Genomic DNA, 15000 nt, shown 5'->3' on the forward strand with positions numbered 1-15000 from the left:
GGAGATGTGGGGAGCAGCCAGAGACCGCCGCCCTCTGCACCCGCTTCACACGTCAGCCTTCCCTCTGCGGTCGCCCCGGTTGCCAGTCCTTTGCCACACCCAGGTTGTTGCGCTGTATTTATAAACCAAAATAAACATTTTACTGAAGCCAAACACACTCCCACGGTCCACCCACAGGAATGAAGCATCTCTGAATGCAAAGACCTCCTGTCAGTCATTAATAGAGGCTCTGGACACCTTGACTTCATCTCCCACCCACAATTTCTCAAAAACAGCTCCAGAGCGAGATGGGCTACGACAGGGGTCCCCAACCTTTTATGTACCATGGACCGGGGGGTGATTCCTATTTTTTTTTCACGGACCGGGGGGGGGTCGGGGGTTCCATGTTCCATATGTGTTGTGCATGCATTACTTGAAAATAACTAGCTCCAGTTATGTATGAACAGTGAAGGTAACGATCTCTTGTGAAAAACGTGACCTTGAAGAAGTGAAAATTGAACAATATGAACTATGAATATTGAACAACTTGAAGCTACATCTATAAGTGTGAACATGCTTAACAAAATATGGGAACAAAACATGGGAACTAAACGTGCATTACGAATATAATCAGTGGGAGCCCTGCTTGTTTCCCTGCAACAAGAAGCTTCCATCTGGGGGTGATGGAAGACAGTGACACCCTCAGTGTGTTTGAAATGTCCAGTCGATTGCGCAATTTGGTCGCAGTCATTGCCGAAAACCCGGCCTCGCATAGATACGTGGTGGGAAACGTTTTCAACGCTTTTACGGCTCTCAGGATATTCTGCTTTGGTTTTGATCCAAAAACCCGCCAGAGAGGTTTCTTTATACACACTCTTAAGACCACCGTCATTTGCAATTTCGATCTTCCTCCTGCGCTGACAAGTTAGGACTATTCGGGATATTGACAAATGGGTTGCGGACCCACTCATTGGTTTGCCGTGGATCTTTGGAGGATGGGAAGTAACGCTCAAACTCATTTGAAAGCGCAACAAGGTGATCGCGCACCAGCTGCGAGAGAAAGGGCCCTGCCTCTCTCCCAAAACCCCCACTACTGTTTGGAACATATCAAATACACCCCGGTCCACTCGTCGTCCCCACAAATCAAGCTTGGCTTTAAATGCAGCGACTTTATCTACCAGTTTAAAGACAGTCGTCATTCTCCCCTGGAGTGACAGGTTGAGGTCATTAAGCAACCCGAATATGTCACACAGGTAAGCAAGTTATGACACCCAGTCCTCATCACTAAAATGTGCAGCTAACGGTGATGGTGAAATCTCTGCAGCGGCTCTCGCAACTCAAACACTCTGGCCAGTGACCTGCTAAAGATGCTTGTTTTTTGTTGCTCATTCTAGCAGTTTAACTAACTTCGTGTGACACTACCGTTCGCCAAGAACTGATCAAGTGAAGTGAGCTGACCTGAGGCTGCGCATCACTGAAGGCAATACTGTATGTAAAAGTGTTGAAGGCGGGACAGACAAACGTAAGAAAATAGACCTTGCAAAATGCAAACATGTGTGCAATCAAACAACTGCATATAGGCCTATGCCATGTAAAAACGTGACATTATTGCGAATTAAATTTAGTTTAGTTTGCATGCATTTTTTTTTTAAACTCATGTCGTAGGCTACGGCCCGGTTAGGAATGTCCTGCGGCCCGGTAGTTGGGGACCGCTGGGCTACGACCCGTAGCTGAGCAGAAACGAGGAAGAAAAACATGACCATCAGTAATACATTTGTAGAAGCAGAACTGACAGTGGCTAATGTTTTTTTGCAGGCTAGCTGGAGGAGGCTGCCTTGGCTAAGCAAATGAGACTGCAGCTTGTAAACTGATAGGAGAGCGATTTAATAACACCCTCTCAAAGATCCGCCTCTGCTGGAAGAGATATGCCCGATCAAAGCAGCTTAAACTCACTTGATTAAACTTGCTTTCAGAATGGAGAAAGGGCTTGGAAGCCATCAGGTAAAAATAAGACAGTGGGAAATAAAAGGAAGTAACAGAGGAATAGGAAGAAAGAAACAAACAAACAAACAAACAAACAAATAAGAAATAAACAGAGAGAAAGAAGGAAAACAAGAAAGGCAGAAAGAGATAAGAGACATTAATTTCAACCCATCTCTACACATTACATGGGTGTACATAGACTCAGAGATCCAATGTCCAATGGGCAAAAATAACATGGCAGGAATAAAAGGCAGACACTAAACTGGTCTTTTTACACACACGCACACACACATGTACACACACATACACATACAGTCTACCCCTGTGCTTCCCTGCTCCAGCCTCCAATGAACAGCCTATGGTATTTCCATGGTGTTGGTGACAGTGGGCCCTGGGCCCTTCCTTGGAGGACGCCATAAATCTTTACGTCAACATTCCTCCATGAGGGGCTTTTCACATGAGAAGCGACACCCACGAGTTTTCAACTAGTTTTTAAATGAGAAGTGGGCAGGCAAAGCGGGCATAGTGGACAACCAGGAGATTTGAGCGGCAGCTTGCATGCACGAATCGACAACACGCTCGCACAGGGATGTAGTGGAGGCTAAACCCGTGTAAACACAGTATATCCACCTCTGAAATTTCAGAAATAGTTTATCCACCTTTTATTACAGTTTATCCACCTCTCAAAAGAGTTTATTCGCCAATTACAACTTTTAACATTCAGAAATCACACTGCATTATCCACATTCAAAGTATGTTCACTCATCAACACTCTAGGAACCATTTAATACCACTGATATTGTCATAAGCATTGGACAATAACCTCCAACATCATCAAACATGTTCTGAATGAACTTTTAAAAAATCCGATACTGCATGGCGCAGTCCACCTCACCGTGATCACAGAGAAAGGGGGACGCTTTCCATCTGAAAAGCCCACACCTTTTTAAACATCAAACTCATGGTTGTTCTGAAAAACTTCAACTGAAAACCAACTCTTTCCAATCCAAAGACCCAATATGGCATTGTTTGAGACAGAGATAACACAGAGACTTTACCGAAGGTCACAGATGACAGTTAAAAAGACAGGCTGGAATGCACAAATACTGTATTTCCCAATTGTGGTGTGTTACAATGATGGTGGGCTATGTGGTGTTTTGATTTTTAACTACAAAACATATAAAGCCAAGTTTTGTCAATGACCTGTGTCTTTTAACAAAAACTGTCAAAGGCATTGATTTATTTTGCTCAAATTCACAAACTTTTTAGGATTTCATGTCAAACTTTATGCTGGTATGAAGGGGCTTGTAGAGGGTGTGAGGCAGTGGAAGGGTGCCTTTGTGCCGACATGAGTGTGTGTGTGTGTGTGTGTGTGTGTGTGTGTGTGTGTGTGTGTGTGTGTGTGTGCAGAGGGAGACCACAACAACTCAGGCTAAGGCTAACAGTTAAGCAACTCACCAGCTCTGTAGTCAGAAACAGCAAAGCCTGAGCTCTACTGCCTCAATGTAGCACACACACACGCACTGTCACGCCCGGCTATGCCGTGCTGGGTGTGTCTCTCCCTGACTTGGCCCTGTGTGGGAATCCAGCCTGCATTTCCTACTGCTGCTGTTCTGTCGCCTTTAGGTGGAGCTGTTGCTGTGGGCCGTGCCGCGCTAATTGGTGGGCCGATGAGCGGGTCTTTAAAATCACCGCCTTCCAGTCGGCTCGCGCTCTCTTTCTGCTACCTTGGCCTGACGAGAGGCTGGCTGTGGTCGTCGCTCCTTGCCCGTTCACCTTTTTGCTTTACACTTACATCATACTGATATGCACGACACTTTTGGTTTGCTTACCATTTACTGACTTCGGACAAATCATTCGTTAATAAACTAACATCATATTTAAACATTAAGTTCAGTGTGGTCTCCCCTATGTCAGCTCTACTTTGAGCCAAGTGGTCCTGACATATGGGGGCTCGATCCGATACATTTTGATCCCGAATATTGGTACGTATAGTCTACTTTGATTCCCACTGTCGGCTATGGCAGCGTAGTGCGGTGTGTAGCTACGTCATCGGCGTGATTTTGTGAATGAAACCAGTGGGCGTAGTTTGAGGCCTACCGGCTTTTCGCCGAATGCTTTGTTTTGGGGAGATCTGCGCTGATCCTTTTGGTTTAACTTTGGATTTGAGGTTAATTGGGTAGCATTACTTTGTAGATTGGAGCATTTAGTGCAGCCACTTTGTTTGTAAGGTGCGATTGCTGTTTATGTAGTGGGGCGACTAATCTTGTGGAGCTATCGTTATCCCCGTGCTAGAGCGCTTCCGCGCTGGGATTTAGGTTGTCACTGGAGTCTGGATCAGGGCACCGCCGTAGAGAACCGGCTGAATTGGCTTTGGTCGGGGCAGTACGTCTCTGTCGGTATCGGTGAGTAAATTATCCTGATTCTTGGACTCAGTGTGAAGATAGGTTTGTATAGTTGGGGGGGAAAATGTTTAGGGGGAGAGCTCCGTGATTTGTTTGCTCTGCTGCTTGAACTGTTTTTTCACTTTGCAAAATTGTTTGTATGTGGTTGGGTAAGAGTAACTGGAATGCCTATATTTAGTTTGATTTTGATAGTGTACATATTGTTGATCGTTTATTGAATAGACTGTATAATGAGCGCGTTGGAGGACTTTTTGGCTGCTCCTTCAGAGAGTTTGTTAGTGGCGCTAACAAAAGAGCAATTAGTGAATGTTGCAGATAATTATGGGATTGAACTGACACTGCCAAAAGCAGCAAAGAAAGATCAATTAATAGATTTTATTTGTGATCGTTTGAAAGAAAATCAGGTGTTGCCTGGGGGTACTCCGGCAGAGCTTACCCCACCAACGACATTTCCAACAGACCCGTCTGTTCCAAGTTCCTCGGCCAAAAGTAATGAATTGACCTATGAGCAACAAAAATTACTTTTGCAGATGCAATTGGATCAAAAGAAATTTGATATAGAGCAAAGGAGATTTGAATTTGAGCAAAAGAAACTGGAAATGGAACAAGAGAGGGAGCAAAAGAAATGGGAGTTAGACCAAGAGTTAGAACGTATGAGAATGGAGTCTATCGAAAGAGAAAAAGATCGTTTGTTTGAAATGGAAAAACTGAAGCGTTTGGAGTATGAACAGGAGCAGGCTCGTGAACTTGAGCGCACCAGGCTTAAGCTGGTGGCCGAAGGTAAAACAGGTGGAAATTCCACCCTGCAATCTGGTTTAGCAAATATGATAAAGTTTCTTCCAAAATTCAACGAACGTGATCCGGACATATTTTTCTCATTGTTTGAAAATGTTGCTGCCGACCAGAATTGGAGCGATGAGGACAAAACGTTGTTGTTACAAACGGTTTTAGTTGGTCGCGCACAAGAGGCATTTGTGGCACTGCCTTTTGTAGAAAGAAAGAGTTACCGATCAGTAAAAGAGGCTGTGTTGAAATGCTATGAACTAATTCCTGAGGCATATAGACAACGCTTTCGCAATTGGAGAAAGTCGGAAAAACAAACTCACGCTGATGTGGCCAGAGAGCTTAGTAGCTTTTTTCATCGCTGGCGCTCAGCGGAGGGGATTGATTCGTTTAATGACTTGTGCGATTTAGTTATTTTGGAACAGTTTAAGAACATCTTGCCCGAACGGATTGCTACATATTTAAACGAACATCAGGTGAAGACAGCTGCCGAGGCTGCTGTCCTCGCTGATGGATATGTATTGACGCATAGAAATCATAAATGGGACTTTTCTCCGCGTTACGATAATCGCAGGGAAAATCGATCTGTCCGCGTTAATGCTGGTCCTCCTGGGAGGTCCTATCCTGCGCCTCATAACAGAACACGGGAAAGTGATGCCGACAGTCAGTGCAATTATTGTTTTGAATTGGGTCATTGGAAAAATGAATGTCCAGTCTTGAGTGCCCGTAACAAGAGTAAAGCAAGCCATGTCAGAGATGTTGCCTGTGCCTCGTCAATTCCTGCCGTACAGTTGAGGAATGTTAAGTTAAATGGGACTCAAACAGACCCTGAGCATTCTAAAATGTTTTGTGGTGAACCTAAAATCACAGTGTCTGATTACGCTCCTTTCATCACTGAAGGGTTTGTTTCACTGGTAGGAGATGCTCATAGAGTACCAGTTAAAATATTACGTGACACTGGAGCTTCGGAGAGTTTCATTTGCCAATCGGCCCTGCCTTTCTCCGCTTTGTCTCATACTGGGAGTTTTGTGTTAATTCGAGGAATTGGGCTCCAACCGTTTCCAGTGCCATTGCATCAAATTCAGTTGCAGTCTGGGTTTGTGAATGGAGAGGTGACTATAGCTGTACGTCCGACTCTACCTGTTGAAAATATTGACGTGATCATCGGAAATAATTTGGGAGGGGATTGTGTGTGGCCGGAGAGGTTATGTCCGCCTCCCGTGGTCAAAACAGTTCCAACGCCATCAGCTGAGCTGGACAAAAGTCTTAAAGATTTTCCAGAGGTGTTCACTGCCTGCGCGGTGACGCGAGCAATGGCTCGCGCTCAGACAGTGAGTCCATCTGACGTATCTAGGGCTAATAGAGTTAAAATGTTTGTCCCAGATTTACCAGCACCGTTATCTCTCAGTGAGGTAATTGAAGCTCAAAAGAATGATTCTACTCTCGAAAAGTATTTCGCTTTGGCCTCTGGCGAGGATAATGTCGATCATGGTTATCTGATCCAAAATGGTTTGTTGCTGCGCAGGTGGTCACCTCTGGCAGACACTGATGTGGCAGATCAGGTGTTGCAGGTGGTGATGCCTGTAAAATACCGAGACTTAGTCTTAAAAACAGCGCACGGGGAAGCGTCTGGCCATTTTGGGGTGAGGAAAACGTACAATCGTGTATTGCAGCATTTCTATTGGCCAAGGATAAGAAGGGACATAGCGAGTTTTGTAAAAGGTTGTCATGCTTGTCAAATTGCAGGTAAACCAAATGGTTCGTTTAAACCTGCGCCACTACAAGCCATTTGGTCCGTGGGCACTCCGTTTGAACATCTGGTCATAGATTGTGTGGGCCCTTTGCCACCGTCAAAGTCTGGCAGTGTTTATCTTTTCACTGTGATGTGCCAAGCGACACGCTACCCTGCGGCATATGCCCTAAGGACTATAACCACGAGATCAATTGTGAAGGCTTTATCTCAGTTTGTATCCATTTTTGGCCTACCAAAAGTAATCCAAAGCGATCGTGGGTCAAATTTTACGTCCAAGACATTTGCGGCAGCGTTAAAAGAACTGCGAGTAAAACATAATTTAAGCAGTGCATATCATGCCCAGAGCCAGGGGGCTCTGGAACGTTTTCATGCCACATTGAAATCGTTGTTGCGTGCTTATTGTGTTGAACTTAAGAGAGATTGGGAAGAGGGCTTACCGTGGCTATTACTGGCGGCCCGTGCGGTAGTACAGGAGAGCACGGGGTTTAGCCCTAACGACTTAGTTTTTGGGCACAAAATGCGCACCTTTCTATCAGTGAGCCATGAGTTAGAAGGTGGTGTGGAGCCACCTGAAGATTTGGCCGATTATGTGTATGGCTTTCGCCGAAGATTGTTTTTGGCTGGGAAATTGGCTAGTGGAAATCTGTGTGTGGCGCGGACAGAGTTGAAGCGACGGTGTGATCTTGCGGCAGGGGTGTTTAGCTCTGGTGGTCGAGGGGTTGCGCCGTTGTCAATTCCGGGTTCTGCATTGGGGGCGGGATGCGCTATTCCATGTGCTGTTGTGCAAGAGGTGTCGGTGGGCGGCTGTGTGGTGTCCATTTCTGAGCGCAGAAGGAAAACACAGAGCTGTCCTGTCGACCTATCAAAATCGTATTGTTCCTCACCATTGCGGGTGGTGGGAGATAAGACTGCTTATAGACCTGTGGGGCTGGCAAGGATGCACCCGACGCTTCTCAGGCGGCGGATGGGGGTGCAGGGTCCAGATGGTGCGGTTCTGCAGCCTTGGCTAAATAATACACAGATGTTGGCTAGTTTGGATAGCATTTTGGGGCATTTGGATGGGGTACAACATACTCATTTAAAGATTTTAATTTCTGATGTTTTGTCTTTACAGTGTCTCATGCAGCCCAATCTACTGTCTAATAGAGTGCCGCTGAGAATGTGTTAGCAGATGCGCTTTCTTGGCCCGGATGAGTTGATATGATGTTGTCCTTTTTCTACCATGTCTTTGTCTCGTATCTGTCCTCCCTTAATTAGCTATCCTAGGCGCCAGGATTTTGCTGGGTGGTAAGAAACGGTGGAGATCTGGGGTGAGAGTGGTCAGTGTTGTTTATGGGTTGTGACAGTTGTGTTCACACGATAAATGAGTGAATGTGCACGATTAAGTGTGTATGGGTATTCCAGTGTGAATGAGTTTAGTTTAATATTTTCTTTGTATTTATTTGTTACTTTGGTGGTTGGGAGTGTTTAATTATGAATCCAGAGTCCCGCTAACGTGGGCCTCTGTTTTTTGGGGGGGAGTGATGTCACGCCCGGCTATGCCGTGCTGGGTGTGTCTCTCCCTGACTTGGCCCTGTGTGGGAATCCAGCCTGCATTTCCTACTGCTGCTGTTCTGTCGCCTTTAGGTGGAGCTGTTGCTGTGGGCCGTGCCGCGCTAATTGGTGGGCCGATGAGCGGGTCTTTAAAATCACCGCCTTCCAGTCGGCTCGCGCTCTCTTTCTGCTACCTTGGCCTGACGAGAGGCTGGCTGTGGTCGTCGCTCCTTGCCCGTTCACCTTTTTGCTTTACACTTACATCATACTGATATGCACGACACTTTTGGTTTGCTTACCATTTACTGACTTCGGACAAATCATTCGTTAATAAACTAACATCATATTTAAACATTAAGTTCAGTGTGGTCTCCCCTATGTCAGCTCTACTTTGAGCCAAGTGGTCCTGACACGCACACAGACACACACACGCACACACACGCACACACACACACACACACACACACACACCCCCACACACACACACACACACACACACTCATGTCGGCACAAAGGCACCCTTCCACTGCCTCACACCCTCTACAAGCCCCTCAGACTAGCATAAACACACACACACACAGACACATGCACACACACACACAAACACACACACACACACAGACACACACACACACACTCATGTCGGCACAAAGGCACCCTTCCACTGCCTCACACCCTCTACAAGCCCCTCATACCAGCATAAACACACACACACTAACACACACACACACATGCACACACACAGACACGCAAACACACACACACACACACACACACACACACACACACACACATACACACACACACACACTCATGTCGGCACAAAGGCACCCTTCCACTGCCTCACACCCTCTACAAGCCCCTCATACCAGCATAAACACACACACACCTCTCCTCTGTTCTCACTCCAGCACTCCTGCTTTTTAATATTTGCACATACCCTCCCATTCCGACACGCCTCAGCTAGCAATGCTGCAGATTGCTATTGTTGGCGCGAGCAGCTTCGGCAATTGGCTTTAGTGGGAATAGCGGTGATTATGGCTAATGAGCTAGTATGAATAGTGGATGAGCTCATTTGCGATGACTCAGTGGTTTCTGGGAGTGCACACACACTCAGGGCTAATCAGAGACAGCATGCTAATGCCCTCAGGTAGCCTGCTGTGTTATTGATACTGAATGCTAACAGGAAGCCCTTTGATCAGGCCCGTGTTATGCCCTTATTCGTCACGCCGTATTGTACACGAGCTGTCTTGCCATAATTTCACTGCTGGGTGCCTCGACACTTCACCCAGCCATTATGACATCACATTGACATGGTTTCTCATGTATTAATTTCATATCAGGACTAATTTTTTTGCATCAAAGCTTGTGAGACTAAACTTCAGTATTAAATGTTTTTAAAGTGAATCTGATTGACATTAAGGCAAGATGACTGGGCTATCAGCCATGACTGTGAACGCAGTAGGGGGCTATTCAGCGGTGCATCAGCTTAGCATGCAGAAATTGTCCTAGAAAGCAGCAGCAGATCATCCCTGCTGATTAGAATGCAGTTTAATAGGAAACACTGAGGCTTGGCTCAAAGCAAACATGTCAAACTGCAGTAAAAACAAAAGGTTATAATCTCAGCAAGGTTCACAGATTTGGAGTACATCTCAGTGGATGACACGACTATGAGCTATCAGATCCTCGGCACCTCCCGGGTTGTTTAAGACAGTAAACAGAAGCCTGGGTGATTCCTCTGTGTAGTGTCTGTGGTCCATACTCAACCCTGCCAGATTCAGATCAGTGCTGTCAGATCAGAGAGATCATCACCCACGCCGCCCTGACCCAAACCCCATCCAGACACATCGCCAGGGATCAGGTGATAACCGCAGCAGAGAGTCTGGCCTCCTTCACTGAGGAACTCCTCACATTCTATAAAAACAACAACAAACAAAAACAAAGCGTCTCAAAGCAAGAACAACAATTCATTGTCAATGTTTAGTCATATTACAGTTTCACACTCTGACTATGGCTGACCTACTTGATGTGACCTTGCAGGGATAATTCTATTTTTGTTTTGTTTTGTTTTCTCAGATGGGTGTCATTACTTTTGACGGTTATGATATGCTACACACAAGTGAATGCTCTTTAAACTATACCTCACAAAGGTCCTAGATTTATCCATTCAGAAACGACCCAGCTATCTTGACCAAAAGGTCACAATATGAATGCAAGTATTGCAAGCACTGTCCACACGGTGTGGTACCACACACAGATCCCAATGGACTGGGGCAATTTGTGGAAAATTCAATGGATTTTTTATGTATTTTCTGAAGGCCCATCAGAGGATGTTAAAAGGCCTGAATCCCAATAGAGAGCATGGTGGCTGCACCAGCTTCCTGTGAATCTCCTGAGCACTAATGGAAGATAACGTCGTTGAAACGCTTCCCTCTGTGACCTTTAGAAGATGGCATTTCGCTGTTCTCTAAAGTCATTACCCATAAAATGGCACAAGTCGTATTGTGTTTGACCTACTTCTGAACAGCCTTTAATTGTACAGTATGTGGTTTGATCACAGTTAACTACTGTAGACAGCATTCAGAAAAAAGGCCCTTTTGAGGCTACTAAGGAGAAGCACTTTCACTGTACAACCTTTTATATATTCAACTTTGTGTATGTGTGTGTGTGTGTGCGTGTGCGTGTGTTTAAGAGAAAGGGAGAGTGGAATGTGTGTGTGTGTGTGTGTATGTGTATGTGTATGTGTGTGTGTGTGTGTGTGTGTGTGTGTGTGTGTGTACATAGTTACTGTATGCTTAGCATCTCAGCATTTCAGCAGCATATCTATATTCAACTTTGTGTATGTGTGTGTGTGTGTGTGTGTGTGCGTGTGTTTAAGAGAAAGGGAGAGTGGAATGTGTGTGTGTGTGTGTGTGTGTGTGTGTATGTGTGTGTGTGTGTGTGTGTGTGTGTGTACATAGTTACTGTATGCTTAGCATCTCAGCATTTCAGCAGCATATCTAGACTATATGCAGAGTAGAGCTTCATGAAGCAGCCCCCCCTCCCTCCCTCCCTGCTTCCCGAGGGAGAAAGAGTTTTCTCATGCAGCATCAAATTAATTTCATCTGCCCCTGCGCCATTCTGATTCTAATTTCTACTCAGTCATGCTAAACCTGCATTTGAATGGAGATAACTAATTAATTTCAACTGTACTTAATTCCTCCATCTGGCCATTCTGGCTTGATCCAGACGGGAGGTTGTTGCCAGAGCAGCAAAGCTACATGAGTGTATTTCGCCAGTCGCTGGCATCTTTTACAATGACGCTCTACTAAACAGAGAAACAGACCATCAAAGAGACATATGTGAGGAGAATCAATCCCCCCAAACTGGCAACCCCATCTCACAGTGCGCTCTCTCCACTTTGATTCCCGCGCACAGTTTACAGCCATTATGCTCTAATCAGCACTGGCAGAGAGAGAGAGAGGGAGAAATAAACACAATCACACACACACACACACACACACACACACACACACACACACACACACACACACACACACACACACACACACACACACACACACACACACACACACACACACACACACACACAAACACACACACACACACACTCTTAAACATTGAGATGGAAAGAGAAAGAGGGTGGTGGTGGGGGGGGGGGGGGGGCACAGAAAGTGTGTGTGTGTTGGGGGTGGGTTGAGAGTGTGTGAGAGAGAGAGGGGGGGGGGGAGGGTTGCTGAGAGTGAGAGAGGATGGGGTTGCTGAGAGTGAGAGAGAGCACTGGGCATTAATTGAAGCTAGAGAGAGCGGGCTTGAGGTGCAGCAGCAGATCATGTCTCCTGTGTGCCTGAGAGCCCATTGAGGATTTGTCCAGCGCTGTGGACGAGTTGTGGCCAGACAGGCAGGCCTGTTCCACCCCGTCAGCTGTCTGACCGCATGCAGATGACTGACAGCAGGCCAGCAGGGCCACGCACACAGCAGGACGTCCATCTGACACGGCAGCACAGGCAGACTCCTCTTCCCACCACCCCCAACCTTAATAAACTACCACAGGGTCCAGGCCATCAACCTGATCTAACTAGGCCATGGACAGAGGCGGACATCCACCTGACACATCAGCAGAGTCAAAATCCTCTCCTTCCCCTTTAATAAGGTATAGCAGTCATGCACGCGCACACACACACACACACACACACACACACACACACACACAGCGAGAGAGAGAGAGAGAGAGAGAGAGAGAGAGAGAGAGAGACACACACACACACACACACACACACACAGAGAGACACACACACCACCAGCACCACCACCTCACTCATCACCCAGGACAGCAGGTGTCACAGACAGAGGAAGATAGTCACACTGGCCCTCATGTAAGACTGGCTGTCATCTACTCCAGGGTCCGTCGCCATTAACCAATCAAACTACTGCAGGTCATCTCCCATTAACCAATCAAACTACTGCAGGCAGGTCCATCAGCATCTAACTCATCAAATTACTGTACATATTCACCTCCATCTCTTCCATCTAATTTGGCCAGTGCAGAGTCAGGTCAGTACCTTGGTTCACAAATAGGAAATGTCACATGATTCACAAATAAACGTCATGCAACTCACAAATGTATTTTGTGACTCACTAATAAACCCCATGCAATTCTCTAATGTATTTTGTGACTCATAAATAAAGAAATTATTAGATTCACAAATGTACTTTGGGATTATTGATCAATTTGAATCACAAATGTCAATGCTGACACACAAAACACATCTTTCCTGTAAATTAAGGTTTTACATGTAGTTGTTCACAGCTGTATCAAAGAAAATACCGTCTGTGATATATATATATATATATATATATATATATATATATATATATATATATATATATATATATATATATATATATATATATATATTACATGTATATATCACAGACGGTATTTTCTTTGATACAGCTGTGAACAACTACATGTAAAACCTTAATTTACAGGAAAGATGTGTTTTGTGTGTCAGCATTGACATTTGTGATTCAAATTGATCAATTTGAATCACATTTGAATATATACTATTGAGACTTCCCTGATGTGGCTTGATTCACCAACAGATCATTTTTAAAATGCCATTATTGTAGCTCCACCCTATCATACACTATGTCTTTTACAATTTTAGCCAAACACATGGATGCAAATTCAAAAGTATGATGATTGAATGTGACCATGTGTTGCGTCCCATTTGGGCAGCATTTCAGTGTGAGAATAGCAAGCTACAACATGAAGGGCATCTGCAGACCATTTACATAAAGAAGAAAGGCAGCTAGCCACAGTGGCCAGGGACAGGGTTAATCCCAGTCAGATGTTGAGCTAAACAAGCCTAAAAACATAAAAGACAGTTCCTCCACCCTTGGTATGTCATGATCAGCCCTGGCCAAAAGGATTGCCAGATCACACAGTGTGTTTGTGTGTGTGTGTGTGTGTGTGTGTGTGTGTGTGTGTGTGTGTGTGTGTGTGTGTGTGTGTGTGTGAGTGTGGGGAGGGGGGGGGGGGGGGGGGGTCAAGTGTTTCACAGGACGCTCTTGACCTCCTGTTTACAGCAGCTACTGAGGAGAATGTGTCCCCTGGTCACACACACACACTCATTCACACACACACATAACGCTGGCCCCTCTCATGAGTGTAATCATTGGCCTGGTTTCTATCAGTGTTTCCTGTTTGATATCAGTAGAAAGGGAAGGCTTTTCAGGAGCTCTAATCCTTTATGATCCTAGCTGAAAGGCAGACTCGGAGACAGAGTGAAGTCAAGTCAGAGGGTCTCTTTCGCTGCTGTTGCGCTGGCTGCTTACATTAGCAGCCAGCCTTGAACAGGAGGATTTGCACGGGATTAACACACATAGGCGAGGTTAACAGGGCTAAACTACCACAATCTTTATTATTCATTTTCGTCAGCCTTAGCGCAGTCTAGGGACTTAAACAGGCCAACTATGCACAGACCTAATCACTGCTGCGTCTGAAGAAGGGGAAAAAAAACACTCTGAATTGTGTGCTAATGTAATACTGTACTGATATGTGAATAATGCCTCTCATTCTCTAAGCCACCCCTTTCTTCACCCAATCCATCCAACACTGTGAGCCCAGTTTACTAAGGAAAACCACTGACATGCCCGCATCTATCTATGTCCGCATCTATCTATCTCTGTCTGAGTGTGTGTGTGTGTGTGCGTGCGTGCGTGCGTGCGTGCGTGCATGCTTGTGTGTGTGTACGTGTGTGTGTGTGTGTGTGTGTGTGTGTGTGTGTGTGTGTGTGTGTGTGTGTGTGTGTGTGCGTGTGTGAGGATGCCTCAGTGTGTGAGTGTGTGCATTGATCATTTGGGGAGCTCTACAGTTGCTTACCTACAGCAGCCAAGCTGATGCTGTTTACTAACTCTCAGAGTCTCCTGTGATTCAGACTTCGTGTTCAATATCTCTGTGAGCCTGACAGCAGGAGTACAAGTGTTAAACTGGGAAGAGAAGCGCACCCACTTCCAACAGAACAGGGGCAGAACAGAAAGAGAGATAGAGAGAGAGGG

This window comes from Alosa sapidissima, chromosome 17 (genome assembly GCF_018492685.1).
Source record: "Alosa sapidissima isolate fAloSap1 chromosome 17, fAloSap1.pri, whole genome shotgun sequence".
Lineage (NCBI taxonomy): Eukaryota > Metazoa > Chordata > Actinopteri > Clupeiformes > Clupeidae > Alosa > Alosa sapidissima.